Raw genomic sequence first — 26,345 nt, 5'->3', positions numbered from 1 at the left:
GATGCTGAAGTCTGAGATCAGCTCAGAGGAGCATTAAATAAATTTCTGCCCAAGGAGAATTTTTTAATTTTTTTTTTTTCACTTGAGCTAATTTCCTTTTTGCTCATGTTAGGACTTGTTTAGGGTTGGATTCAGTACCTCTGAAACTTGCAGGAGTTTTGCCACTGAGCTGTGATGGAAAAAACCCAAAAATGTACTTTGTGGGCTGACCTTGCAGGTGAAGTGGATAAAAACATCACTGAGAGGGCAAATTTGATGCAAGGCCATAAAGGAATTTTTGAGTATGTTAATGCATCCCAGATGATGAGTACAAACTTTACACCTTTCTAGACATTTCCTCACCTCTGAATTTTGAAGAGGATATTTTGCTAGGAGCAGCTACAGTTCCCGGGAGGAATACGGTTTCTTTTGATTTCTCTCAGTCTGCATTCCATATGGTGACATTGAACACTGTATCCTGTCCTCGGCAGCTGCAAAGCTAACGGGTGTTGAAGGAACTTGCCACCTTCAGTCCTTGCTCCTCACTGTGCCAACAAGAGCCCCACACCTACTAGTTTTCCAGACAGCAAAAGTGGCATGAGCTGGACTATCTGATAACAGCTCTGGTCAGAGCCATTCTGGGTGCGAAGACTTCTGGTCAGAAGGTGCTAAATCTATCTCCAGGGAAAAATGAAAAATTATGTATGTTTCCAGTAATTCCAAAGAAATGTTGGCATCCTGAATGTGACGATGTATTTCTTCAAATATTTAGCTCAAATATAGAGTCAAAAGTTTCATTTCCTCACTGGGAGACTTTTTGTGTTGGGTACATATATCTTGAAGTATTAAAATCCCTCAGCCTGTAATTAATTAGCTCAAGTAGCTTTGATGATGTTTACAAAGAGAAAAGCAGTGGAGATTGCCTGCAAGGCTCAACATTCTTAGTAGAACAGGCTTCTTCTGCTAGGCAGGGATTTTAATAGCACTTCTCACTGCACAACTGCTCAGCCAGGGTTGTATTTTGACTATTGCTAGCCTGCTGTGGAAGGTGGAACTCCTCTGAATGTGAGTGTTTGAACATCTGATTAACTGCTGGAAACGTGGGGATAAGGCCGGGTGAGATTGAACAAGGAGAACTTGTATCTTGTCAGACAGGGCTGGAGTCAGAGCTTCCACTGCTTGCAGGACTGCTTCCAGACTAAAGTATGAACATTCCAGGTAATGCAGATCACAAACAGTAGCTGCAGAGATGTAAAAGAAAACCCACCGTTGGAAGGGAGTGGGAGAGCAGATGGAGGGCTCGTTTCTGAATAGAAAGAATTAAGAGAGAGAAAAAAGGAAGTTGGGACAGAGAGAAAAAAAGAAAACATTGGCAGAGCAGTATATCAAAAATGTACCACAGAAAAAAGATTCTGTGTTTTCCAAGGTTAACAATGTCTGACTCTGCACTTCAGACCAGTTTTACTCAAATCATTTATGCTGTTTGGTTCATGCTTTACGCACAGTCAGTTACAGAGGTTATCCATTCTCCGTAGGGGTTATCAATAGGGGTTATCCAATTCTTTGGGTTAATTCTTCACTTAGTCATCTACTGATATAGAGCAAATGCCAAATACTTTAAAGGAAATAGCAATAGTAGGGATCAGGCTATATCTTTCGTATTGTGCACTATGATTTTTTTTATAGTTGCTACTGCAGATATCTTTTCAAATTGGCTTGTGGCCCAGAGACAAGAGAAAGACAAAACCATTTTCTCTGATATCTTTACCATGTTTATTTTCCTCTCTTACTTAAATGGGGATGTTCTTTTTGCCCTAAGGTTATAAAGTAGCAGGTGCTTTTCAAGCTCTCCGAAACTATAAAATAAATTAATGCATCTTTTTAAATGAAAAATTATTATAAAAGCAAAACATTTCTAGGGCGTACATAAGAAATCATAGTCTAGCTTAGATAACTCAACATGCACAGAATCACAAATGTCTGAGAGCTTAAAAAGAAAAACTGAAAATATGTGGCCAGAAAATGTGATTTATCAAGCAAATTTGAGAAAACTGATCTGTTTCTCAGTATTCTACAAAAAGAAGGAAATGCTAAATTAGTTTATCTAGTAAATAACTTAGTGAAAAATATTCATTTATTTCTTTTTATTGTACCCAATATATATTCAACTCAAGCCCTGGTCCTAGATGTGTTTATCTTAATTATAATGTCTAGTTATAACTCTAGATGCTCAATGACTGGATGGTTTTCCCAGTGGCTATAACTACATCAAATGGCAAAAACTAGGAGAATATTTTCCCTGCAATGCTTGCTGCCCTGAGGTTTAATCCTGTATCATTAAAATCAGTGGGAATTTTGCCAATGATTCCAAGTGGTGCAGAAGGACATCTATCATTAAAATCTGCATAAATGTTCCACCTCTAATCCCAATATTCAATGACTTCACAGAGCTTCCAGCAGAGATTCCTTTAAACAGTTCTCTAGACTACAGCTTCTGGGGCTTTGCTGAACCAAACTGAAAGGAAACACATTCAACACAGAAGCAGGACAGGTAGAAGAATGCACAAACAACAATGTTTTTTGGCTGTGTTACATTACGTACACAAATTTACAGTCATACATACACCAGTTAATCAATCATCTGCAGTCAGAAATGTCGGGGTATCTTAAATGATATTGTACCATGGGACTATGTTCAGGCAATTCCTTTCCACTCTATTATAACTTTTCATCTTGAGCCAATATTAAATTCCATTTATCACAATAGGTGTCAGTAGCTATACCATTTTCAGTAGCATCTTCTAGATGAAAACACCCCAATGTCTCTCTGCAGCACCATTAGCAGTATTGACTGCTCTATTTCCTCTCAACAGAAAGCCCCTCACAGATACCTTATTGTCAAAAAGGCATCCTCAGCAGCACTAAATGTCTTTTGAGCAATGTTTGAAGGAGATGAGATTAAATACTGAGCAAGAGTTATGGACAAGGCTCTATGCCACTTTCATTTAGGGACTTTGATCGTTAAGGGGATGTGCTTTTCCTTGTTGGTGATGTTTTATTGTCATTTAAGTGGGCTCCTGCCATACAAAGGGATGGAAAATTATTAATACTTTGGCTAAAAACCCCTCCAAACATTCTTCATTCAACTCTCAGCGACAGAGCAACTGACAGAAGCAGTGAGGTGATCAGAAGATGTATGGAGAGGACAGCTGATTTTTCGTCAGTCGTTTATCTTGTCTCCTTTTGAGACTGCATGCTGGCACACAGGGTGTTCAATTCGCGCCCAAGGGATTATCTCAGATCATCAATTAGAAGTAATGAAGGAACGCTATTATTCTTCTGCTGCAACTGTACAAAACGTTAGCAAGTGCCAAGGAGCATAGTCTAGCTGTTAGAGCAAAGGACAAGGGGCAGCTGTTCTTTGCTTTATAGCTGCTTGGATGATTATCTCAGCTGAGTCATATTAAAGAAGGTAGGAGTGGAACGGTGGGCAGAGGTGGCAATCAGAACATATATTTGTTCTTAATTAAGTGGCCTCTTATTCTTCCTACGGGTCTGCCAGTAACGTTAAAGGAAAATAATGGCATTTGGTACATCATAGGAAAAATTACCTGAAGCTTTTTGCTCTTGAAAGTCGCTGCATACTGCTATTAGTGTGTCTTCTTGGGTAAATTACTCGGCTTCTGTGTAGAGTTATGTGACAGAATATGCCTTTCTAGTCCCTTCCACTATGCTCATTTTAGTCATGAAAAGATTCTGTCGTGCTGAAATGACATCTGTATTGCTGCAATCAAGGAGAGAAAATGCATATGATATACCCTGACTTCGGTGCCCAGGAAGTTGACAAGCAGAGGTTTCTTTCTGACCTCTGGGAGCATATATCCATTAAGAGAAAGAAAACAAAACTGGTCTCAGAACAGACAGTGACAGAAACTCAGGAGGCAGTGGGAAACTAGAACTGTTTTTAGCTGTTACGATGTCATTATTCCTGTCTTGCACTGCCAAAACTGCAGTTCTGGGACCATGTCTCTTCAAGTTTTTGATAGATTTGTGGCCAAATAGCTAACTCATGTTATTATGGCATTTTCATGCCCGAGTAAAACACGGAATCTTAGGCAAGTAGAATACTCATTTTAACGGCTACAAATGCTTTGTTTACTTTCAAAACTAGGTGAGACTGCTTCTTCATAAAAACAGATTCATCCCTCTCTATTTAATAAATGATTAAACTATTATCCCCTCAGGTATGGCTATTCTCTAAGTCATTGGAATGCTTTTTCCGTTTCAGCCAGGTGTATCACTACAGAAAGCGAGAAGTAACACAAAAGTTACAAGGAAGCAGTAGGGGAAAGTCCCATCCATACCCATGTAGGAGAGGCCTAGAAAGAAGAGTACCAGAAGAATAATCTTTGATTTTTTTTGTTAATGATCCGAAGTATCATATTCTTCTATTCGGCAAAAGGCTACATGCCACAGGCAGGTACAATGCAACAAGCATTTGACTCTTAGCAAATGTTATGCTTATGTTCATTTTCTAGAGACAATAATGTATGTAATTTTTGATATGAACATTAGATGACTCCCATTGGCACCTGACAGATTAAAAGCAGAGCTCTGCCAGAGTTTTCATACCCCTCCCTGCCACTATCTCCGATTTTTGCATTATATCTCTCCTGATTTCATGGAAAATTGACTGTATTTGGCATAAAGAAAGTTGCAAAAGAATGCCCTAAGAATACACATAGTGCATTTTTACCCTATCCGTATGATGACCCATGTATTTTTTGAAGCTTGGAGTTTCATAACTGCAGCACAGTTATGACAGTTATCACCAGCAGCTGGATGACACTTTTTGAGTGACACACACGTTTGACAGTTGCTTTATGGACACGTTTGCTTTCAGTGAGACAAATTTTCAGACCAGGCACAATTGTATCAACTCACAGACTACAGCCGAGGACAAACCTACCTCGCTGTGCTTCACAGCTGGCTGTTGAACTGCAGCACTGTGCCGTTACGGATACCTGTTCCCAGTGCTCGCAAAGCTTTGGCTGCGCTTAGCTTTCGGCACCGAGCACTAGGCACTTGCCCACCATCCCTGCCAATGTGAGTTTGCATGTGAAATAACCTTAGAGACATTTGAAAAGCTTGTTGTCTCAGCAGCTAGTTTATAAGCCTTAGCTGAGCCTGACAATTTCTCCGTAGTCCCCAGCTCCACCTTATGCCTCTCAAAAATAAATAGTAAATAAAGAAGGGCAAGAGACAGACATACCATGCGTGCTCCTCCTGTGTTTGTTCTGGGTTTCCCTCCGGGTCCTCTCCTTCCTGTCCTCCCTCATCCTCTCCTCATGGTCTCTGAAAATACATGACTGGAAAGGTCAAATGTTATCTTCTTCCTCAGTTTGTTGGAGGCTGTTTAGAAAGTTTCTTCCCAAAGCTCTGTAAAAATTCAGCCACTTTCACTATTTTATTTCTTGTGAAACTCAGACGACGGTCAGGAAAGGGACAAAATACACTGACTGAATTTAAAAGTATGCTGCCAATATTTCTTCCTCCATGGAAAGGCAATCTCCCTCAGCACACTGGAAAACGTCCAAAACTATTAACTCCCTCCCCTGCAGCTTGCTGTGCAGTGTACCTGGCTGAAAGGTGCATGGCCGCCCTCAGCCCCACTTTTTGCAACTGCAACGCACAGCGCTGCAGGGTCCAGTCTCCTCTATAATTCGGAATAACTGGGACCATATCCACACATGATCCTTCCTCAGGGCACCTCTGTAAACTAGGGAGTAGCCACTGATGTTAGACCAAGCAGGTAAATATAAGCACCCAAAGATAGTGAAGATTAAAAGAAAATTATTTTCCCCTTAAAAAGAAAATGATTTTTCCCTTTAAAAGACAGACACGCACCTGTTTTGGAGCCTGACCGAGCAGAGGGAACAGGACAAGGGCTGTGGAGAACAGCCTCAGGTAGGGACTGCTGAAGGACAGGAGAGATTCAGCAAGAAAGCAAACGACGCGCTTAAACCAGTTACAAAGCCTGTGAAATCATGCTTTATCCTTTTCACACATTTCATTCACCTGAAAAACAGTCCAGACCAAGTTCAGCCGTAGAAACACAAGCACACAGAGGGTTCTGTTGCATAAATATAAGCAAACCAAGTTTAATACTGCTCCCAATTTAGCCACTGCAAGCAAGCCAAGGGGTGAGAAGCCAAAGGAACAGAGGAACCGACTCAACAAGTGACGCAATAGCTGGTGCCCAGGCCTGTGCTGGGCGCTCTCATCGTGCAAAAGAAACTGCAGTTACATGGGATGTAATTAAAGGAGACACTGCTTCAACCTGCTTTTTGTGAACTTGAATGCATCAGCTTTACACTAAAAAAAAAAAGGTGGTGTCAATTTATGTAGCTTGCTGACCTTTACACATGATCTGTTTATGACATGTCTTTACTTTCTTATCCTTCCTTGACTTTCCTCCCTCTATCACTGTGAAATGGTTTTAGTCATTTATTTATTTACTTTCATCTATTTTGAATATGTTATTTTTCTCAGAAAGAAGTACACCGAAAAAAAAAAGCTAATAAAAAGCATAACTACAAGCCTCTGATGTAAAAGGCAGGCTTATTTAAGCCTTGCTCTCCATACAGGTTTGTAATTTTGTCATATATCAATAAACTACTTAGAAAAATACATGGTCTGATTTCCATTTTTAAAAAATGCATGTTCTGGACTAACGCTAATGATTAAATGTAGTGGGGACGGATCTACATTGTTGATGTAATCTGTTGACCTACATCATGATAAATCAACTTGTAGATGTTGGTCTACATGTTGATATACATTACCTGGACTGTGACAAGAGTCTGCACTCTTGTAATGAAGTTCATGTTGGATTTACTGCAAGTTTTGCATCTTTCATTCCACATGGCAAGAAAGTTTTTTCAGAATGTTTAATGTGTTTCTCTGTAAGAGGTAGCAATGGAGCAAAGAACCAACACAAAGCCCTTTGCCATTCTTAACCCAAATTCTTCATAGGTACAGGAAACACAGGATTGATTGCTCACATTCTTAACTAATGTGAACTTGGCATAGACTCAGTTGAGAGAGCAATCTCTAGAACAGAAATTGTGCTTGCAGTCTCTATCCTGTTTGAAAAACTTCAAATGAATAAAAACATATTAAATGAGAGGTTTTGAGAAAAATCTATAACCAGAGGGACATCTCTAATAACCTGTTTTGGATCCTAAGGTGCCTCTAGAGAGTTGGTTTAGACCAAGACTTTTGGAAATACAAGGAAACAATTTCCCACAGGACAAACTAATGTAGAGAAATACAGTCGCTAGTCCATTCTTTAGCTGGCAGAAGAAAAAGTTTCAGATAAACACCTTATCCCTAAGGAGATAAGAAGTCAAAGATTCAGGCAGGATTAGGTTTGTGCTTTACTTGTAAAAGTAAAAATTTCATCTCAGTAACCTTCTGAGCAACAGGTTTATGCAGTCATATACTGGAGCATATTAACATGCAGAAAGCATTTGAGGAAATATAAGCCTGTTTCCTCTATGGACATATATGCAAGGGTAGAAGAGTGCCATGCACAGTCTTCATAAGATACATGCCCTGATTTCTCAGAGCTTAACCAAGAACACATATCAAGCCTAGCCTCAGAATGATAAATGGTGGCAAGAGGTGAATATAATCTTACTCCTCACAAATGAAAACCAGTGATTTACAATGTTATGCTTTGGATGTAGAGCTAAGACATCTCCTATCAATCATCCGGGATAAAACTATCACTTTGGAGTGGCTGGAGACAGACAGACCTGCTGGAAATTTTGGTGAATCTTTTCAAAACACGGGTGTACCAGCTTAGGCACTTAACAGACCTAGGTCTACATGGGAAGCTAGAAATTCAGGAGAACTGAAAGACCCGAGCCTCTACAACAAAATGACTGATAACGAAATTACCAGACAAACATTTGGCAGCCGGTGGTCAATACTTTTGCCTTTAGGGAGCTACACTGATCAGCTCTTCAGTTATTAATAAAAGTCCATTTTTCTAATATATGAAAACTGCCTGTTGTGTTTTTATGTTTTGGTCATTTACTTTCCAATATGACAGTACACAATTGTAAACAGTTTATGAAGAACACAGTCAGAGAGGATTTAATAGACTAGCTCCAAGTTTACAGGCTCATAAATACATTCCAAAAAATAGACCAAGTGAACCCAAATCACAGCATTTGAAAAACTTGAATTTTAATATAGTTTGAAAAATTTGCTGACTTCTTCACTTCCTACTTTCACTCCCTTAATTGGATTCTGTTTATTAGCACTATATGATGCAAACAGAGGGGTAGAGCTGTTAAAAGCTGCCCTTTTTTAACCAGCTACAAGGTCAATATTACATACTTGGAGCATATTAAAAAGTTACAGCAAGAAAAGCTAGTCTGATGAGACGCTGAGCTGAGCTTGGGAAGCAAGTTACACTGAGATAGTGCCCTTGCTTACTGATAAATGCAAGGTAATTCAAGGTAGCTTACCCCTCATCAAGAAAGAGATATCTAATAACTTTCTTGACAACACTTCTACAAGCTCTGATTCCTTTAAAGCTGCTCCACTTTAAGATAGATTTCATGAGAGGAAAAAACAGGGCTTAGCAGGCATTTGAGTCACTGGCCTGCCAGGTACTCACACCTCCATCAGCTTACACGGTAGCCTAGGATGAGGCTTCAACTTGGGAGTGCACAGTAAGATGCATTAACCACACCTCTCCTTCTGCCTCATAAAATGCAATAGGCTGGCCATAAATAGATGCGCTTTATCCAAATGTGTTGCACAACTTTGAAGCATATAACTAAATTTTGCTTTGAGGGTGGGGGTAAGAGGAGCATCAAATATGTTAGCTCAATAACCATAAGTTAAAACAAATTAAAAAACCCCATCATTTCCCTCCCCCGTGCCTTTCCCAGAACTGTGAGATTTAGTATCCCAAGATTTAACATCTCAGTTAGAAAAAGGAGCTCAGAAAGACACGGCAGAACATATGGCATGAAGAAGGTGCTAAACGGCAGAATTTGAAAATGATTTGCAAGATGCTCCATAAATATTCCAACCCCAAACACAAGCTGTTTTTCAGCAGACTCTTGATGGAAGTACATGCACACAATAAACCGATACATTTCTTGGCTCACAAACGGCCTGTTCTACTGTCACTCCGAATGGAGTGATGTAGACTTAACCTGCGTGTAGGAGGAGCTCAGGATCAGGCAGTCGCTACCTTGGCCGGACAATGTCACTCTTTCCTTTGTGCCCAACAGCAGCGGACAATATTCAGTGATGACGATGGCTCTCCTAGAGTGCATTGCATCCATCAGCCCAGAGGACGAGGTCTCAAGAAGAGCAAAATCAGAGCGTTTCACAGCCTCTGTTTCTCCAGCGTACAGGACTTCTGGATGCATTTCAGCTGAAGCCTGGATGCATATTTCCAGATGAATTCAACAGGAGACGCTGATTAAAATCACCCTGTTAGGCTTTTACTTAGGGTAGCAAATTACTTGTGTGTAGCTGCATTTTAGTTGACATCAGCTGACTGGAGATTCTTATTAAGCATTTTAACAATATAATCACAGGCACTTAACAACAACAACAGCAACAAAAGACAGGAATCCATTTAAAATCCAAGACTTTCCCAAGCTCTTACTGCTGAATGCCGCTGAGGAGATCAGTTGACATATGAAGTACTGCAAAATGCTAATGAGAAAGGAAACTTCAAGTCTGTTGGGGCACGCTGTTAATTCTTGTGTAAGTTGCCACAAATCTATCTACTGTCCACACAAATAAGACATAATTTTAAATTCCCAACTATCAAAAAAGAATTTACTTTGTTTGAGTGAAGTGAAAACAAGGATGTGGCTGAAAGCTTCACAAACTGAAATCTCTTCACAAAAACAGATATTTAAGTTAGTTTAGCCAGGTTAGTGATTCACAAGAACACTGCCCCACAGAGTTCCCTTCATTTGGGTCTGCTTTTGGGTGGTACTCAACACGCAGCTCATAAAATTCAGCACAGTAGGTAACATACCATTTTATTGTGAATGTTTTGTTTCACCTCCAAGGCATCTCTTAAATGCTACTCTTTGAGACACTCATTTGCTTTCATCTGCACAAGCCTCCAGCTGGTAACCCTGCAGTAAAGCCACAACCTTCCTGTTTCATGACTCTTACTTCAAATCCTTTTGTGCATTGGAGAGATGCTGACAGGAAAAAAAGAGTTGCTCAAAGGTGTCTTGACAAGGACTCAGACAACCAAGGCCATGATGTGCCTCTGAACTGCCTCTCCTCAATGTCTCATTAAGCATGGATGCTTTTCCTTTGGGGAAAATAATACAATATACTGGCATCATCTTTTTACGCTGCTGCTATAACCTAGGTCTAAAATACATAACGCAGGCTCTTACTTTTTTAAAAAGGAAAGGATGCCTTGGAAGACCAACTCTCTTTATGTACAACTATTCTTCTTAGAACCAAATGGCCATATTTACCATTATTCACATAAAATACTGCAAATGTTGTTGGAAGACTTGGAGAAAAGAAACCATGCATGGAGACTGTGAGTAAAATGAACCAATTTAGATTGCAAAAAGGGCAAAATAAAGGAAGAGGGGCAACAGAGGGCAAAAGCAGGCAAAGATACAGTCAAAAGATGACTTTCAAGAAACCAGATGCTGGTGCATAAATACTCGTTCTGCAGAGGGTCTCTCTGCCAGCAAAGGTAACTCCTTACAGGAACTGCAGGTGCTGCAGGACAAACCCAGAGCCCACCAAGACCTCTCTGCACAATGAGAATCATCCATGTTAGTACAAGGGGTTCACCTGATGGGTTGCATCAGTGCCATGGACTGAACTGGAGGCACTTTGTCCTGGGTTTTAGAGTTCAATCCCTCTTTGTCCAAGCATCACAACATAAAATCCTTCTACAAGCTACTAGAGACCTATCTTGATACCAGGTGGATGCTTTACTTCTGCCACTCCTATTGAAAGGCTGTTTAAGGACTCACTTCTCTGATGGTTAAATAACTCCTCTTCACTTTTAACCTTAATGTGATCACACGTGATTTATACATGCTTCTTCTACCCCTCTTACGTAGTACTGTATTTACTTAGGGTGATCAATCTCCTCTCATCCTTCATTAGATTAGCCGGGTCAATACTCATAGATTTCCATTCCCCACATTATTCAAGTAGTTCCCACTTGGTCAAGGTTTATTTAGTCTTACCCAGCTACCTTAGAGCACCACTCTCTACACAGTATTCTAGATGAGGCCTCAGCTGAGTCTCGCACAACAAAATTATTATTTCCCCTCTGTTGACAGTATCTCACCTGAAGTTGCTCCCACTCTTACCCTTTTCCCTGGTCCCTCACGGTTGTGCTGCGTATTCATCGTGTGATCAAAGAGGCCTCTTTCTCTCTCCTCATGTTTATTCCCCAGCTGATGGCAATCCTGTTGACTGCAAAAGGTTTTGTTCTGAATCTGAACGTGTCTAACCCCACATACTACCCTGGACTGAGCATTAATCTTCATCCTATTTCTTTTCTTGTCCTTAAGGTCATCCAATTCTCAGAGTGTAACAGTCCGCTCCTGCACAGCATTGATGGCCTCTCCTTAGGCTGTGCCATCACTGCAGTCTCTTTGCGCCTTCCTCATTTTGTGCCGGGTTTATTTACAAAAGTACTAAACAAGACTGCTTTTGAGACCCATCCTTAAAGAACACTGGTAACAGCATCCTTCCAGCTGTGTCATCGCCCCACTAAACCAGACAGTTTACCACTGTATAGTTCTTACACAAGTCCACATCTTCCTTAGCTGAATACTTAATTCCATATTCTGTACCCTGTCAAACGCTCTACTGTTGGTTAAGCAACACTTGCTGAGTTTCCTTTGCCTAAAATACATGTATCCTACGAAAAAAAAAAAAAAGAACATAAACATGTATGCTATTATTCTATGATCTTCCCTTGATAAACTTGTGTTGCATTCGATACTTTTTTAATTTATCCGTATATACTCTATTATTATTCCCTTCAAAACGTGTACAAAGCCATATGCACAAATGCATTTAATTAGACAGGCCTGCAGCTTTTTTGATGGCTTTTCCCTTGCCACTCAATGCCTAAATATTTGCAATACATTTGCTGTTCTCTATTCACAAAAGCCCAAAATGACTTGTGCTGGACATCCGTTTTTATATGATAGTCCCTTCAGATATGTAAGATGACAAGTCCTTGTGAGCTGGAGTGAACTGAGATCACAAAGTTTATTTTTCATATCTTAGTTGTGGAAATTTCCATTTCCTTCTTCCCATTAGTCTTCTCATCCTTTTCTTCCTTTTTCCTCCCCCAAATTCAACTTTAAAGAAAATAAAGTATTTAAAATGGGAAATGAGATCATCTTTAATTCTATCCCCATCCTCAGTGCACAGTGTTTCTATTTTTTTCTTGTTCTTTTTATTTGCATGGTTGAAAAATCTTTCACAATTTGCTTAAATTTCCTTTACAAGATCTGTCTCAGCTTGACTTTTGGCAGTTACCGTTTTACCCCTGCACTTCCTGACCTCTCAAATGCAGCTTTAACACTAGTTCTGACATATGTTCTCACTATGTTCTTACATATGGGTAATTCCTCTCTTCATCTAAATTCCCTCCTTAAGACGTGCTAAAACTGACTGAATTCTAAAACTCCAGAGAAGGAGTCATGAATATTTTCGTAAATAAAACCACGACATTCAGATCATTACTATTTATGAAATCGTGTCATTTGATGCTGAGAAACATATGCTAATCAACAAATAAGAATGTCTGTGATTCATAAAACATCAAGAAACACCAATATTTCGAATGAAAAAATATATAACCCCCCTTTTTTTTCCTGAAAATTAAAATTCTTGTTTTCAGAAATAAAGTTACCATACCTTGAAGTAAAAAACCAAACAACCCGCAATTACATCCAATAAGGGTTTTCAGTCATGCATTGTATGATTAGTTTAAAATCATACAATGATTATATGATTAATTTAAAATCATATAATTTAGGAGAAAGTACTAGAAATCAGGAAATGGAGCACATTTGAACGACTTAGAACATAGATACTGAACTTGAATTAAGCTCTTAAATGACAAAATGGACTAGGAAAGAGTATAAATAAAACTAAAGAGTGTGAAACACATTGGTGAACGTGCTGAGTAGATTAGGCTAGAGATTGATATGGTAACCTGTGAGATTTTCTATTCTGTTTTCTTCAAGAAGTGGTAGCGTGTCTGGTCTAAGATGATCTACTTTTTCTCATCATTACTGTCTATGCTTCAAAAACAATCAGGGGAATGAACACTGACTAACCTTATTCTTTTTCCTCTCTCTCTATGGTAACTGTTCCTTTATGCAGTCGCTCCTGTCTTAGATAGAGGCTCGTGTCGTGCAGTTGCTGATGAATTAGAACTAAGGCTGTGAATCACAATCTCTGCCTCAAACCTGCACCCTGACTGCTCACTGAGCAATATGGTTCAACAGTTAGAGAACAGCTAGAAAAGAGATGCTAGCAAGAGGTTGTGCATAGTATGAAACATGGTGAGGGGAAAGAGTGAGCAGAGCAACACAGCTTAGGAAATTAATTTGAAACAGAAGCTGCTCCCTTCAATGAGGAAATGATTTAGCATTAAACAAACAAGTTGTCTTAGCAACTAATATATTGCCCTTTCCCTCCTTTCACTTTGGACATAACCATCTCTGAACTCAGTTTTTCATCACCTTTTCTGTTTGCTTAACTGGTCTTCTTCAACTGTCAGGCAGCGAAATAGCTTGCAGTGAAACGTAAGTCTATTTTCTTTTTATGAACTGCCCTAAAATGCAAAATGGATTCCAGAGCCTGCTCCTCAGCTTTTGTTAATGACAACTTACATCAGATGTGGATCTTTCTTTCCAGGCTTTGAGTAGGTAAGGAAGATATATCTAAGCAGAGAAGTGTATTTCTGATTGCAACAGAAGCATCAGGTGTCGTGTATTCATCAGGTCTACATATGTGCAGCAGGCTTTCTGAACATCACTTCTTGAAAAATGCACCATCCAGGATGAATAAACTGTGTAGTGTTTCTCTTGATGTTTACCTGGTCCAATGTAGGAGGTGCAAAGTAATTGCAAATGAGCAACCAAATAACTTTAAAGAAGAGGGAAGAATGAATACTTCATATGTGTTTAAAGTCTGCATCTTCTCTCTAACTTCTGCAACTGGGCTTGATGAACAGTTGGGGAAAATAAATAAGCCTGAATTTACCTGGAACTATGCACCGATGAATACCATGAAATCTGTCTATTCTATTGCAATTACAAGCTTGCAAATTTATACAGAAAATAGGCACACCTTTTTTTTTTTTTTTTTGTGAACTGTTGGCTTTTCTGCAGCCCTGACACATAGCTGTACTATCCCTAAAAAGAGGAGATTCAGTGTGAAATCTCAACACAAACCCGTCTGTTTGGATGGTTATAACTGCTATTACTATATTCAGTCAAGTATGTCCAGTGACATGGAGCAAAAAGAGATAAAGCTAAAAGGACAAAACTCATAACTTGAGAGAATAAATTCTCCCCATGCCTAGATACAGGCCAGACCTGATGCCTTGCGTAGGAGAGAGGAAGGAGGGCCAGGGATGCTTTATTTGAGTCAGAAGTAGGACACTGAAGTTACAGTTCAATGGTCTGATCCCATGCGGAAAACCCACTGCCCTTAAATTGATGTTCTAGGGACAGCAAATTGATTCATTAGGTTCTTCTGATGTTTCAGTAAGACAACGCCCATCAATCTTTAACACTGCTCATAGCCCTAGAGATATACAGTTGGATATATCATATGTTCTGGCATACGAGACACCTGTGTATAAGCCACAACCTTCAAAAGAAGGAATTACCATTAAGAAATTGCTCAATTTAAAACTGCCAATATTTGTACTACAACCAGTGGTGGTAGAAGAAGCAGCTTAAGCAACAGTGACAGATACTGCAGAAGCAGCATCAGAGATTACATATTTGCCTACATCTGATTTTCTTACCTTTTCTTTAGGTAGCCTCAGTGTGCTTGATGTACTTTAATGTTAGATCCTTATTTGGGAAAAAGAGAAGAAAAGCCAAACAGGAATAAATTACACACTCTGACATGCAGCTAGAATGGCATTGCATACCACAGACTCATTCAGGAGAGGTTAAAACTCAATTATTTAAGCAGAGAACTTGTATAAAGACTCTAATACTGAAAAAAGCCTTTTCACCTCTTATGTGAATTAAGATTAATTATGATGTCTAGCTGACAGAATATTAGCCAGAAGCAGTTGAAAAAAAGATCACATTCATTTCTTTTGTGTTAAAGCCATTAGCTTAAAATAGTTCATAATTGGTTTTAGTCTGATGGTGAAAGCAGGGCTGCCAGTTTTTTTAAACGGACAGTGTAAATCCGGGAAGAATACTTTCAGACAGGGCCAAACTCTGAGAGGGTCAGTCAAGATGTGTTTCTCTGCTTGACAGTTACTCAGCCATTTTGGAAAGCTTCATGCACAGAATTCCATTCTTCAATTATCCAAAATTCATTAGGGTTAAAATTAGTGATCACCAGAAATAAAATCAGAAGAGTTGCAGCCTGACATAAGATCAGCATTGGAAAAAACAGACTGTTCAAACACTAGTGAACGGGCTCAATAGCTTTCAACTAAAGTGACTTGCAAAGAAGAATATGGAACAGTTCCACACATAATGAAAACTAATTTTCCCGGATGGCTGGTGGGTAAAGTTTCATGTTACAAATCAGTGGCATTTCACCCATCTGTTTATACTTCATGAGAACATGATATCTTGGATTTCACGTGAGCTCACTGAAATTAAGGGAGTACAGCCTGAATTAGGCCTGCAGGATCATGATTTATTAACATGAAGAGGTTGTAAGATTTGTTTCAGGAAGGATTTTGATTTTGCTGCCTCTCTGCTTTCAGGGCAGCAATAAAGATCAAGTGTTTTAAAGTTCACAATGGAATATGTTCAAAGACTAAAATATTGAGTCAATTGACTTTTACATTATTATACTGTAGTATGATCCAGAAATAAAATACAAATTCCAGATTAATTCTGGGGAAAATCTAAACGGAGTCCTTGTTGTGAGAACACTGCATTATGGTGATGTGTACCCAACTCGGCAAATGTATCCATTTTCATTGGAAGTTATATTTTTGATGGAATTTTGTCCCTGCAAGTTTTCTGAGCCAGCCTCTGTAGTTACATATTTGCAGAAAGACAGCAAATGAAGACTGAGTAGTTTTAGAGTGATGGAATGCCAGTGATTTTTGACAGATATGCAAGCAGTACAAGAGATATCGGAACGGTTACTAATAAATGATAAATAACTAGAAATAACAGTTAAGCTAATATGAGTGTGTATTCACATGAATCTATTTGCACATATTCATAGGGTGTATGTGTGCAAGAGACAGAAGAATAGCAAGTTAAAAGCTAATATGAACATATTCGACTACGAATGAAGTAAGATACACAGTAGAGTAACCCTCCCCATCACGAGGAGGAGGTTAAGAAGAAATGACTTTTATTCCCTGTCACTCATGATGATTAAAGCACTTTTCTCTAAAGCAGGCAAGGCTGGCTGCCCTCACACAGACTCCTGGAATGAGAACAGCTGCTGTGAAATAAGACAGGGTGAGATTTTCAGACCCTCAGGGAGGCATGTGCTAGGGAGCAGCAGCAGTAACAGGGTGAATAATACAAATGAAAAAGATCTGGTAGGGTGGAGTTCTGCCAACAAGCAGGAGCAAGAAAGAGATTACTGATAGTGGGGTGGGGCAGTAACCCAAGCTATCAATAGAAATGGGAAAGAGATATTAGAAGCCAGGAGAATTGGCTGGAGTTTCTCCAGACCTGACCCGGCACACCTCCCTCTGCTTACACCTTCTGTAGCTGCTTGGGCAGTAAACGTGCCAGCTGGAAAGGCAGAAAGGGTTGGAGTCAACCACAGGAAAACTGATTTACAGGAGGTTTTATAGCCATTTTCTTGAATAGCTGCTGTTCAGCTACCTTTCCGGGTCATTCAAGAAAGCTTGCCAGATTAGAGTCATTGAGACATCAAGTGGTGCTTCTCCTTTTGTTTGTGTTGAAAAAACTAGCACTGTCCTCTGTCTGCAATGTTTTGAAGACCAACAGTTGTACATTTCCACAGCTCTTTAAAAGGATGTGTCTGTCCAGCATGTTGTTATTCTTTTTTTTTTAATTCATCAAATATAGGTACGGGTCCCAGGGACCTCCTATAAGTCTCACATACAAAATAATGCAAAGCATAATCTATTAATATAACCACCACAACTCTTATTCATGCAATTTCTGCTCTGAACAGCCTAAGGGGACAAAAAAAGAAAAACAAAGCTTTACAAGACTCATCATTTAACTGGTTCTCCATCTCTTTATTTCTTATCTCTTTCATTAAAAAAAAGCTCACACATACTGTTCAGATGCAACAAAAGGAGAGAAAAAAATGGCCACTGTCCATTAGGCTAGAATTCCTAATTATCAGGAGTAATACCCAATCTAAAATAAGACCTGTAGCTCTGATATGCACTGCAAGGTGGATGCAGATAACTGAAGCAATAAAATAGAAGGAGGGATATAAAAGGCTAAGGGAAAGAAACACAATAGTGCCAGTATAACTTTATATTCAGTTACAAGTCAGGATCATGTAAGAAGCAATTATTTTCTCTACACTCAAAATCCTAGCGTTGGCGATTACTTCAGTACAAGCTACAGAGTACTTAAAAAAGAAAGGCTTGAAAGCCCACAGAGTACAAAAGCATTTGTATGATTTGAAGAGACATGACAAACATGCTCATCAGGATTATTTTCACAAAAACCTAAGTATTTTTGAAGCATAAACCATGTGCCAAGTAAAAGCCTCTAATATCTTCTCTGCTTCTAAGAAAACCCATCTGACCTTCGTGTCCTCTGTATATGCATTCATCCAATGCTTTAAGACAGGAGGCAAAGGATATCGTAGCCATCGTCAAAGCTACAAGTCTGTGTAGTTTTAATGTACGGTGGAGTCAGATCTCAGACCTGTTCTACCACTATAAGCAAAACATCCAAAATACTCAACATAACAAACAACTGTGCCTCTATTGACCGAAGAGTATAACTATATAAAGACTATTTTTATCATTTATGTAAATTAAGCTTCTTAAATATACAAACCTGAGCAAAAATTAATTTTATTACCAGCAACTATGGACATGACATCACATGTACTTTTACCAAAGTTTAAACACAGATCTTTTGATCCTAAGGTTGAGTTTTTCTACTGCTTGAATTAAGCTGCAGACTGTAACTTACCAAACTTAGCCAGCTATGGGAGATCAATTTGAAAGAAACAATGCAAGATATAACAAGAGCCATGCTGTGCACCACCAATCATTAATTCTATCTCCTGGTATCGAAAACAAGGCAAAAGCTAGTGGTCAGACAAGATAGGCCAGGCTGGGCCACACCAGGAGAAACACAGTGCCATTCAGTACAATTGAACTTCTCTGTGCCATCAAGAGGCTCGTCAGATATGACTCCCTACTGTTTTCTTGAGAACTCCAGCTTGCTCTACTCAAGCGACCAGAGAAAGTGCTCCAACCCTTACGGGCCTGTCAAGCATTACAGTGGATCATAAATGCTCTAAGAGGCATAACAGGTTGCCTAACACACATCTCTGCTCTCACACGGGACCAAACATACCTATGCCATTCCTGGCAGGTATTGTTCTAACAGAATAACCCATACTGGATATCGTATACAGATATCCAACGTGAGGACAACCAGCCTCCCCATGGACACACTGGTAAGCACTGACTTTCTGTCAGATGTCCTACTCTGGCAGCCTATCCTGTTGCAGAGCAAAATTAATTTGCAGCTGACTTGCCTGGATGAGGACTACTGACAAACTGGTTGTTATGAATATCTCAGGAACCATCTTTACATTGTTAACGCCAATAATCCCAGTTACTCTAGACTCTGTCCATGACCAATTTTCATAACATTCAGCGTTTCCAGAACAGATATTTTAAGAAATGTGAACAGATATTTTAAGAAATGTATACATGGCAAGGATGCATTCTACCATATTTCCAGCCTTTTCTCTGCTACCATGAGGGTTAGAAACTGCCTGCAGTGTCTAGCAGCAAGCAGTAAGAAATTCAGCTCATTTGCAAGAGTACCTGCTCACAAGATTCCCTCTCCTGCATTTTGCCTTTTACAAGTAGTAGATTACTTTACTTCAACAGAAATCAAGACAAAACCAAAACAGATGTCTTAACATTGAACTACGTGCAAGCAACATGTTAAACTAAAGCGAACTATGGAACAAAATGCTGTCCCAAGAAGAAACTCATGAAGGCCCTCAGTTATTTTTATGAAAACCAGGCCATCATCAGAATTCTTTTCCTTCTTCAAAACAAAGGAAATCTACTATTTTTTTACTGACTAACCTGCTGCCAGCTTCTCGGGCAGAAAAAAAGTATCCTGCCCCGCAGAAGCTAGGCAGCCTTTCACATTGTGAGACAAAGACAAGGTCTACACTGAACGTGAACCTGCTTGTGTCTGTAAGCACTGCTGGTTATCTGCTGGTCTGTCCATACAGTCTCGGATGATGAACTCGCTGTTCAGCTCTGTTCAGGTGCCACTCTCCTGTGCAAGCTACCAGCCAGTTAACAATGCATCAGAAACAGTCCTGTGGATTTTCAACTGAAACTCATACAACAGGGAGAGCAAAATAAGTCCTCATACCAAGGCGACCATTCCCAGCCTGGTCCAGGTAAAAACCCATGTGTGGCATAACAAACTTAAGCTGCCAGGAGCAGGGAACATGAACGAGGAAGGTTTATAGGTCTGGAAAATTCTCCATCTGCCTTTTCAAGTGGTTCCAGCTTCTCATTCATATTAAAGATAATTCTGAGCTGTGTTTCAATAGCATTGCTAAAACAAATTGCTTTAGGGAGCAGACATCCGCTTTCCCAACCTCTGCTTGATGCCCTTCAGAGAATAAATAGTGCAATGCTACTGACAGTTCAGAAGCAGCAATGCCATAAAGGAAATAATACACACTTTTAATCTCCCAAACATCCTGTTTTTCTGCAGTTATTTATAATTTTAATATATACTGCAGAAAAAGCCCTGTATGTGTGGCTTGCTTTCCTGTGATTTCACCAGGTCGTTCTCATTACAATCATGGAAAAAGTGGTTTAACTACATTCACAGAGTATCAGCTTCTCAGCCCCCCCAGAGGAATCTATATTAATATGCAGCAGCGAAATGGCAAAGCACAGAATTCTATTTATCCAAGAGTGTTTGGCTGGAAGGAGGAGCTAGTTTTGATACTGAAATCGCGAGCCTGCTCCTTTACAGGGTGCATGCTTCTACATGCCACCCTCAATATATGACTAAAACTGTTTGGACTGGAAAAGGCACTCCGTTTGCCCCCTATACTGCAAACAGGGATGACTAATGATATCGTTGAATGAAAAATACGGTGCTGATGCAATCACACCTGGAATACTGTGCCCTGAGCCGAGCACTGTCATTACTAATGAGCTATTAGCAGACCAGAGGATACTCAGAAGAAAGGGAAAAGATGACTAAAGAGGTGGTGAAATTGTCTTAGAAAGAAAGACTAGGAGAGCTAAGTAGCGTTCGGCTAGGCTAGCGTGGAAGAAGGGCAAGTTTATTAAAAATGCTCACTTGAACTCTCCACTGGAGTGGAGAGAGGACCTTTGCTGGGAGGGTGTCTCAGGGCAGCAATGTTCCAGGGGCAGTTAGCCTCCAGAGACAGGGTGTGCATGGATCTCATTTCCCAGACAGACCAGGATGCCAACAGAATTTCCCAGCAACAGCGTAAACCGATTTCTTCAGTAACAATGTGAGAGAGAAAACATACCTAAGCAAAATGTTGAGGGTCTGAACATAAAGCACATCCTTGATGTATCTAGGTCCAGTTGCTGGTAAAATCTGTGAGAGCTTGACCGCCAAACAACTTCAACATCATTTGGCAGTGCACAAATAGCACCGAGAGCACAAAGTTAGCATAAAGAGTCCCCAGAATAGGGTAGCTAGAACAAAAAACCTATACAAATCCATGTAAGAGAGGAGCTTTACCCCAGGCTTTTCACAATCCCTCTGTGTCAGGCCACATGATCTGATGCTGGTAGTATGTTTGTTACATAAATCAATATATATACTGTCCTGGAGAACATACCGTGAGTGCCAGCTGTCATCATGGGGCATGCACACTGGGACAGCAGGATGCATAACAGGGTTTGAGGCAGGGCTTCTGTCTTCTGATCTCCTGCCACTGTGCAAGAGGCTGGCTACTTGTCGTGGTTTTAGGCTGATCCAGCAACTAAAACTCACACAGTCTCTCCTTCTCCAGTAAAGTAGAGAGGAGGAAAAAAAAAAAAACGGGACTGAGGGTTGAGACAAGAACAGAGGGAGCACCCACCAACCATGGTCCTGGGCAAAACAGACTGGGCTTTCTTAAAGCAAAACAGTTTATTAATGGTTACTTAGAAGGACAAAGGGAAACAAAACCGGTTACTCGAGAGGACAGAAAGAAACAAAACCAGATCTTAAAAACAACACCTTCCCCCCCCTTTCCTTTTCCTCCCGGCTCTACTTCCTCCCCCCAGCAGCACAGGGGGCAGGGACTGGGGGAGTGCAGGTCAGTTCATTCCGTGCTGTTACTGCTGCTTCTTTCTTAAAGGAGGAGGAGTCCTTACACCCTTTTCCCCTGCTCCAGTGGATCCCCTACCCACGAGGAAAAATCCACAAATTTCTCCAACGTGAGTCCTTTCCCACGATTGCCCCAGTGTGGGCTTTACCACAGTCTCGGGTACTTAGGGAGCTGTAGCCACTCGCTCCGGCGTGGGTCGTCACGCAGACTCCAGATGCCTCTCTGCCTTGTCGTGCACCCCAACACGACCATCCTCAGGCTCAGGCATCTCTCCCCACGGGCTGCGAGTGGGTCTCTGCTCCACCGAGGCCGTCCTGGTTGCAGGGGAGCCGCCTGCTATCTCACTATCAGCCGCAGGGGAAACTCGGCTCCGGCACACCTCCTCCCGCTCCATCCTCACTGACCTGCTGTCGATGCGGCTGTTTCTCTCAGATCTCAGTCGTCTCCGTGTGAACTCAGCCCAGTGGGCACCCCGGGAGTGGGGTGCCCCCGAGTTCCCCAGCTGGCTCCGCCGCCGCCATTCTCCGTGGGCGGCGCCGGCCCAACGCAGGCAGCTGCCCGGCTGGGAGCCAGGGAGCGGGGGCAGTGCCCTCCTCCCTTCTCTCCTCACTCCTGGGCAAAGCACCTTTTCCGGTTCCTTTGTCCTGACTTAAATAGGGCAATTCACAGAGGCGCCCTATTGTCTCAATCCCGAGGGGGATGGCAGTCTGATCTGGTGGCCAGAACTCAGCCTAACCCCGTTCCAAAACCGGGGAGGTCACAGGGAGCAAAACCCCTCTCCTGCCACCAGAACCCCCACCCCCTCCACATCAAACCATGACACTACTATACTCCCTTCAAAATCTGAGACAAAATGCCATTTCAAAGATTTCATGAAGGCAAGACAGGGCTTGTATTTAAGGACTCTCTCAGCTAGTTTGGGATCTCTGATCACCTTTACATTTTCTTCCCTCTCCGCCAGTCTCTCCCTTTAGACATTGACAAGCTCCCTCACCTGATATTTTTGCCAGGTGGAATAAACAAGGCCTCCTTGCATCTCTGTTTCATGTGTCACTCGACTGGCTGACACTCCTCGGGTAAACCTCTCTTCCCCTTCCTCTCCCCATCTTGGCATCCCTCTTTGTCAATGATGGCATCTTTGTACACAATGTTCTTTTTGTAAGCTTTCACCTTTAATAACTCACTGGCAGCCAAGGAATTTTCTCACTTAATTTCTTTTTTGACAGTTCTTTCCCATCATCTGCTACAAGATCCTCATTTTTATCATTGTTTCAATTCCTGTTTGCTTGCCACATTCCTACATTCAGTCAGTTAATACTGTGTGGATATCCACAGAGCAGATAATCTTTATTTTTGAAGAGTGTATATATTATGCATAACTCATTCCCCATAATTATACAGAGTGCTCTCATTGCTGGAAATGACTGCTCTTCTTATTCTGTCTGGAAGTAATAAGATACATTACAACAGGTTCCACAGACTGTAGCAACAGCACTGTATACAATACACTGATAAACTTACAAGAAAGCCTGCTCAACAGATTTCTCATTTGACTTACTAGGAAACAAGATGTGGAGACGAGACGTTTCCTTCAGCACAGTGCCCACCAATCTTGCTCTATTACGAACGAAGGGTTTTGTGCTGTCGAGATTTCTCATCTCCTTTTTCTTATACTTCTTAACCTGCCCCCTCTAATGGCATGTCGGCACCAGCCTGGACCACTCAGTCACCTATATCTCTTAATCTTATCTCATATACCTTTTTCCCAGTTGTCACTATGAAAAGAACATCCTCTACAATGTGATTCAGAAGAATATTCCCTTTCCTTTGTCCACTAAACAAGTCTCCTAGAAGAATTATCTTAGAAATCAGTCAGCTGGTAGGCTATTGTTTTGCTTTGATGTTTTTAAAAAACCAAATAGCAGAATTAACCCTAGCTGACTGTATCTGTAACTTATGTCCTCCACATGGCATCCGCATCTCGAGGGCTCACAGACGTAGTGGGAGGCCATGCATGCAGACACCTGGCTGGGCACAGGCACGGCAGGAGACGTTTGGCCACTGGCTCGCACACGCCCCGCTGACATGCCTCCAGGCCTTCTCATGTCGATGCAGCAGCCTGCAGCTCTAAGCCTCTGGCTCTTCACACACTTGGCTCTCAGGCTTGATGCTGTCCTCTAACAGCCTCGCCTGTCTCTTCCAAAGGAAAGCATTGGGATATCTCAATTCCCCAACAAACAGTAGTGCTACTACCCAGAGGGGACAGTGTTGCTAATCTAAAATTGTGACAGCTCCAGTCTCTCTCTCCCTGCTAAAATAGTTTTGATGCTGCATATATTTGGGACTCTTACTGACAGTGCACTCATACCACAATAACCTTGCCAGACATTTTGCCAATGCCAAACAGGCGAGCCGTCTAGGAGCATCGGTAATCACATTCCACAAAAAACGGAAATTCTTTCTTTCGCCTAGTGACAGGAGCTCTCGTATGGGTCACCCTAGATTTGCACCAGGTAGCCCAAAGATTAATTCACAGAGTCATCCAAAGGCTTTTCATCATCAATCTCTAATCTGATTTAAGACTACAATTGCTGTAAATCCCCAATCCTAACTCAGGGTTAAAAGCATACTATCACCCATTGGTTCTCTTCTCTTGCACCCTACACCTGTGAGTATGGTGATGTGATCCTATCCTCTATACACCACCACCATCCCCAAAGTGCTCAGGAATTTTCATTCTTTACGCATGCGATCCAGGTATGTTTACAAACAAATCAAATATGAAGACACTTTGTGAAAGCTGTGTTTGTCCCACAAACTGTAGTTTTTCAAGGAAGCACACTTGTGCCGGGTTTGTGTAAAGGGGTTCTGGTGGCAGGAGAGGGGATTTGCTCCCTGTGACCTCCCTGGTTTTGGAGCCGGGTCAGACCCAGTTCTGGCCGCCAGATCAGACTGCCATCCCCCTCGGGGTTGAGCCAATTGGCGCCTCTGCGATTTGCCCTATTGAAGTTGGGACAAAGGAACTGGAAAAGGTGCTTTGCCCAGGAGCAAGGAGAGAAGGGAGGAGGGTGCTGCTCCCACTCCCCAGCTCCTGGCTGGGGGCTGCTCGCGCCGGGCTGGCGCCACTCGCTGAGGATGGCAGTGGCAGAGTCGCCTGGGGACCTCAGGGAGCACCTCGCTCCCAGGGTGCCTGCTGGGCCGAGTTCACCCGGAGAGGACTGAGATCTGAGAGAAACGGCCACACAGACACCGGCTCAGTGAAGATGGAACGGGACGAGGTGTGCCAGAGCTGCGTTTCCCTTGCAACCGGTGGTGAGACGGCAGGTGGCCCCCTGCAGCCAGGACGGACTTGGTGGAGCAGAGACCCACTCACAGCCCATGGAGAAGCCCACGTTGGAGAAGAGATGCCTGAGCCTGAGGATGGTCATGGAGAATGGGACGCACGACAAGGTATAGACTCATCTAAAGTCCGTGTGATGACCCACACTGGAGCAAGTGGCAACAACTCCCTAAGAATCCGAGACTGTGGTAAAGCCCTCACTGGGGCAATGCAATGGGGAAGGATTGCATCCTGTGGGTAGGACTCACGCTGGAGAAGTTTATGGATTTTTCCTTGCGAATAGAGGATCCACTGGAGCACGGGAAAAGGGTGTAAGGACTCCTCCTCCTTTAAGAAAAGGAGCAGCAGTAAAAACATGGGATGAACTGACCTGCACTCCCCCATTCCCTGTGCCCCTGCACTGCTGGGAGAGGAGGTAGAGCCGGGAAGAAAATGAAAAGGAGAGGGAGGTGTTGTTTTTAAGATCTGGCTTTGTTTCTTTTTATCCTCTCAAGTAACTGTTAATGTTTCTCTTTATTCTTTCAAGTAACTGTTAATAAATTGAATTCTTTTATTCCCAAGCCGAGTCTGTTTTGCCCGGGACCATGGTTGGTGAGTGCTCCCTCTCTGTTCTTGTCTCGACCCTCAATCCTTTTATTACATTTTTCTTCTCTCCACTTCACTGAGGGGAGGAGTGAGTGAGCGGCTGAGCGGAGTTTAGTTGCCGGATCGGCCTAAACACGAAACACCGTATTGTACAGGCTTTTTCAGAACACATGAATCAAGCCTCATCAATGCCTCAGCACTAAATGGAACATCACTGCTGTTACAGCTTGATGGGGTGCTTTATTCAGCCAAGCAATCACATGGAGAATTTTGAAAAATGCCTTGTTGAAGACAACTCAGTAAAAAGACATCGCTTAATGAAACAAGTACACCAAATTGCAGTCAAATGCATCTTCAATCTGTTTCTGCTTTCCTCAGTAATTCTACCAAGTTATTACCTATGACAATTTGCACTAACCTCCCCTTAACCTGGAACTCTGAGAGTAGACACTATTAAACATGATACGGGAAAGAATCTACAAGGTGATATAAATATCATGTTTCTTGTACATTTTACTTCAGCATGACTTGACCTCTCTTCTCCCCATTGGTTTCCCTAGATTTGACCAACTTAAAACCAAAAAATTTGGTCAAGAGAGAACGCTCACATAGCATACTCCAGAGAAGGTAGGAAAATGTCAAAAGA

This window comes from Tauraco erythrolophus, chromosome 1 (genome assembly GCF_009769465.1).
Source record: "Tauraco erythrolophus isolate bTauEry1 chromosome 1, bTauEry1.pri, whole genome shotgun sequence".
Lineage (NCBI taxonomy): Eukaryota > Metazoa > Chordata > Aves > Musophagiformes > Musophagidae > Tauraco > Tauraco erythrolophus.
Note: the sequence above shows the minus strand (reverse complement) of the source record.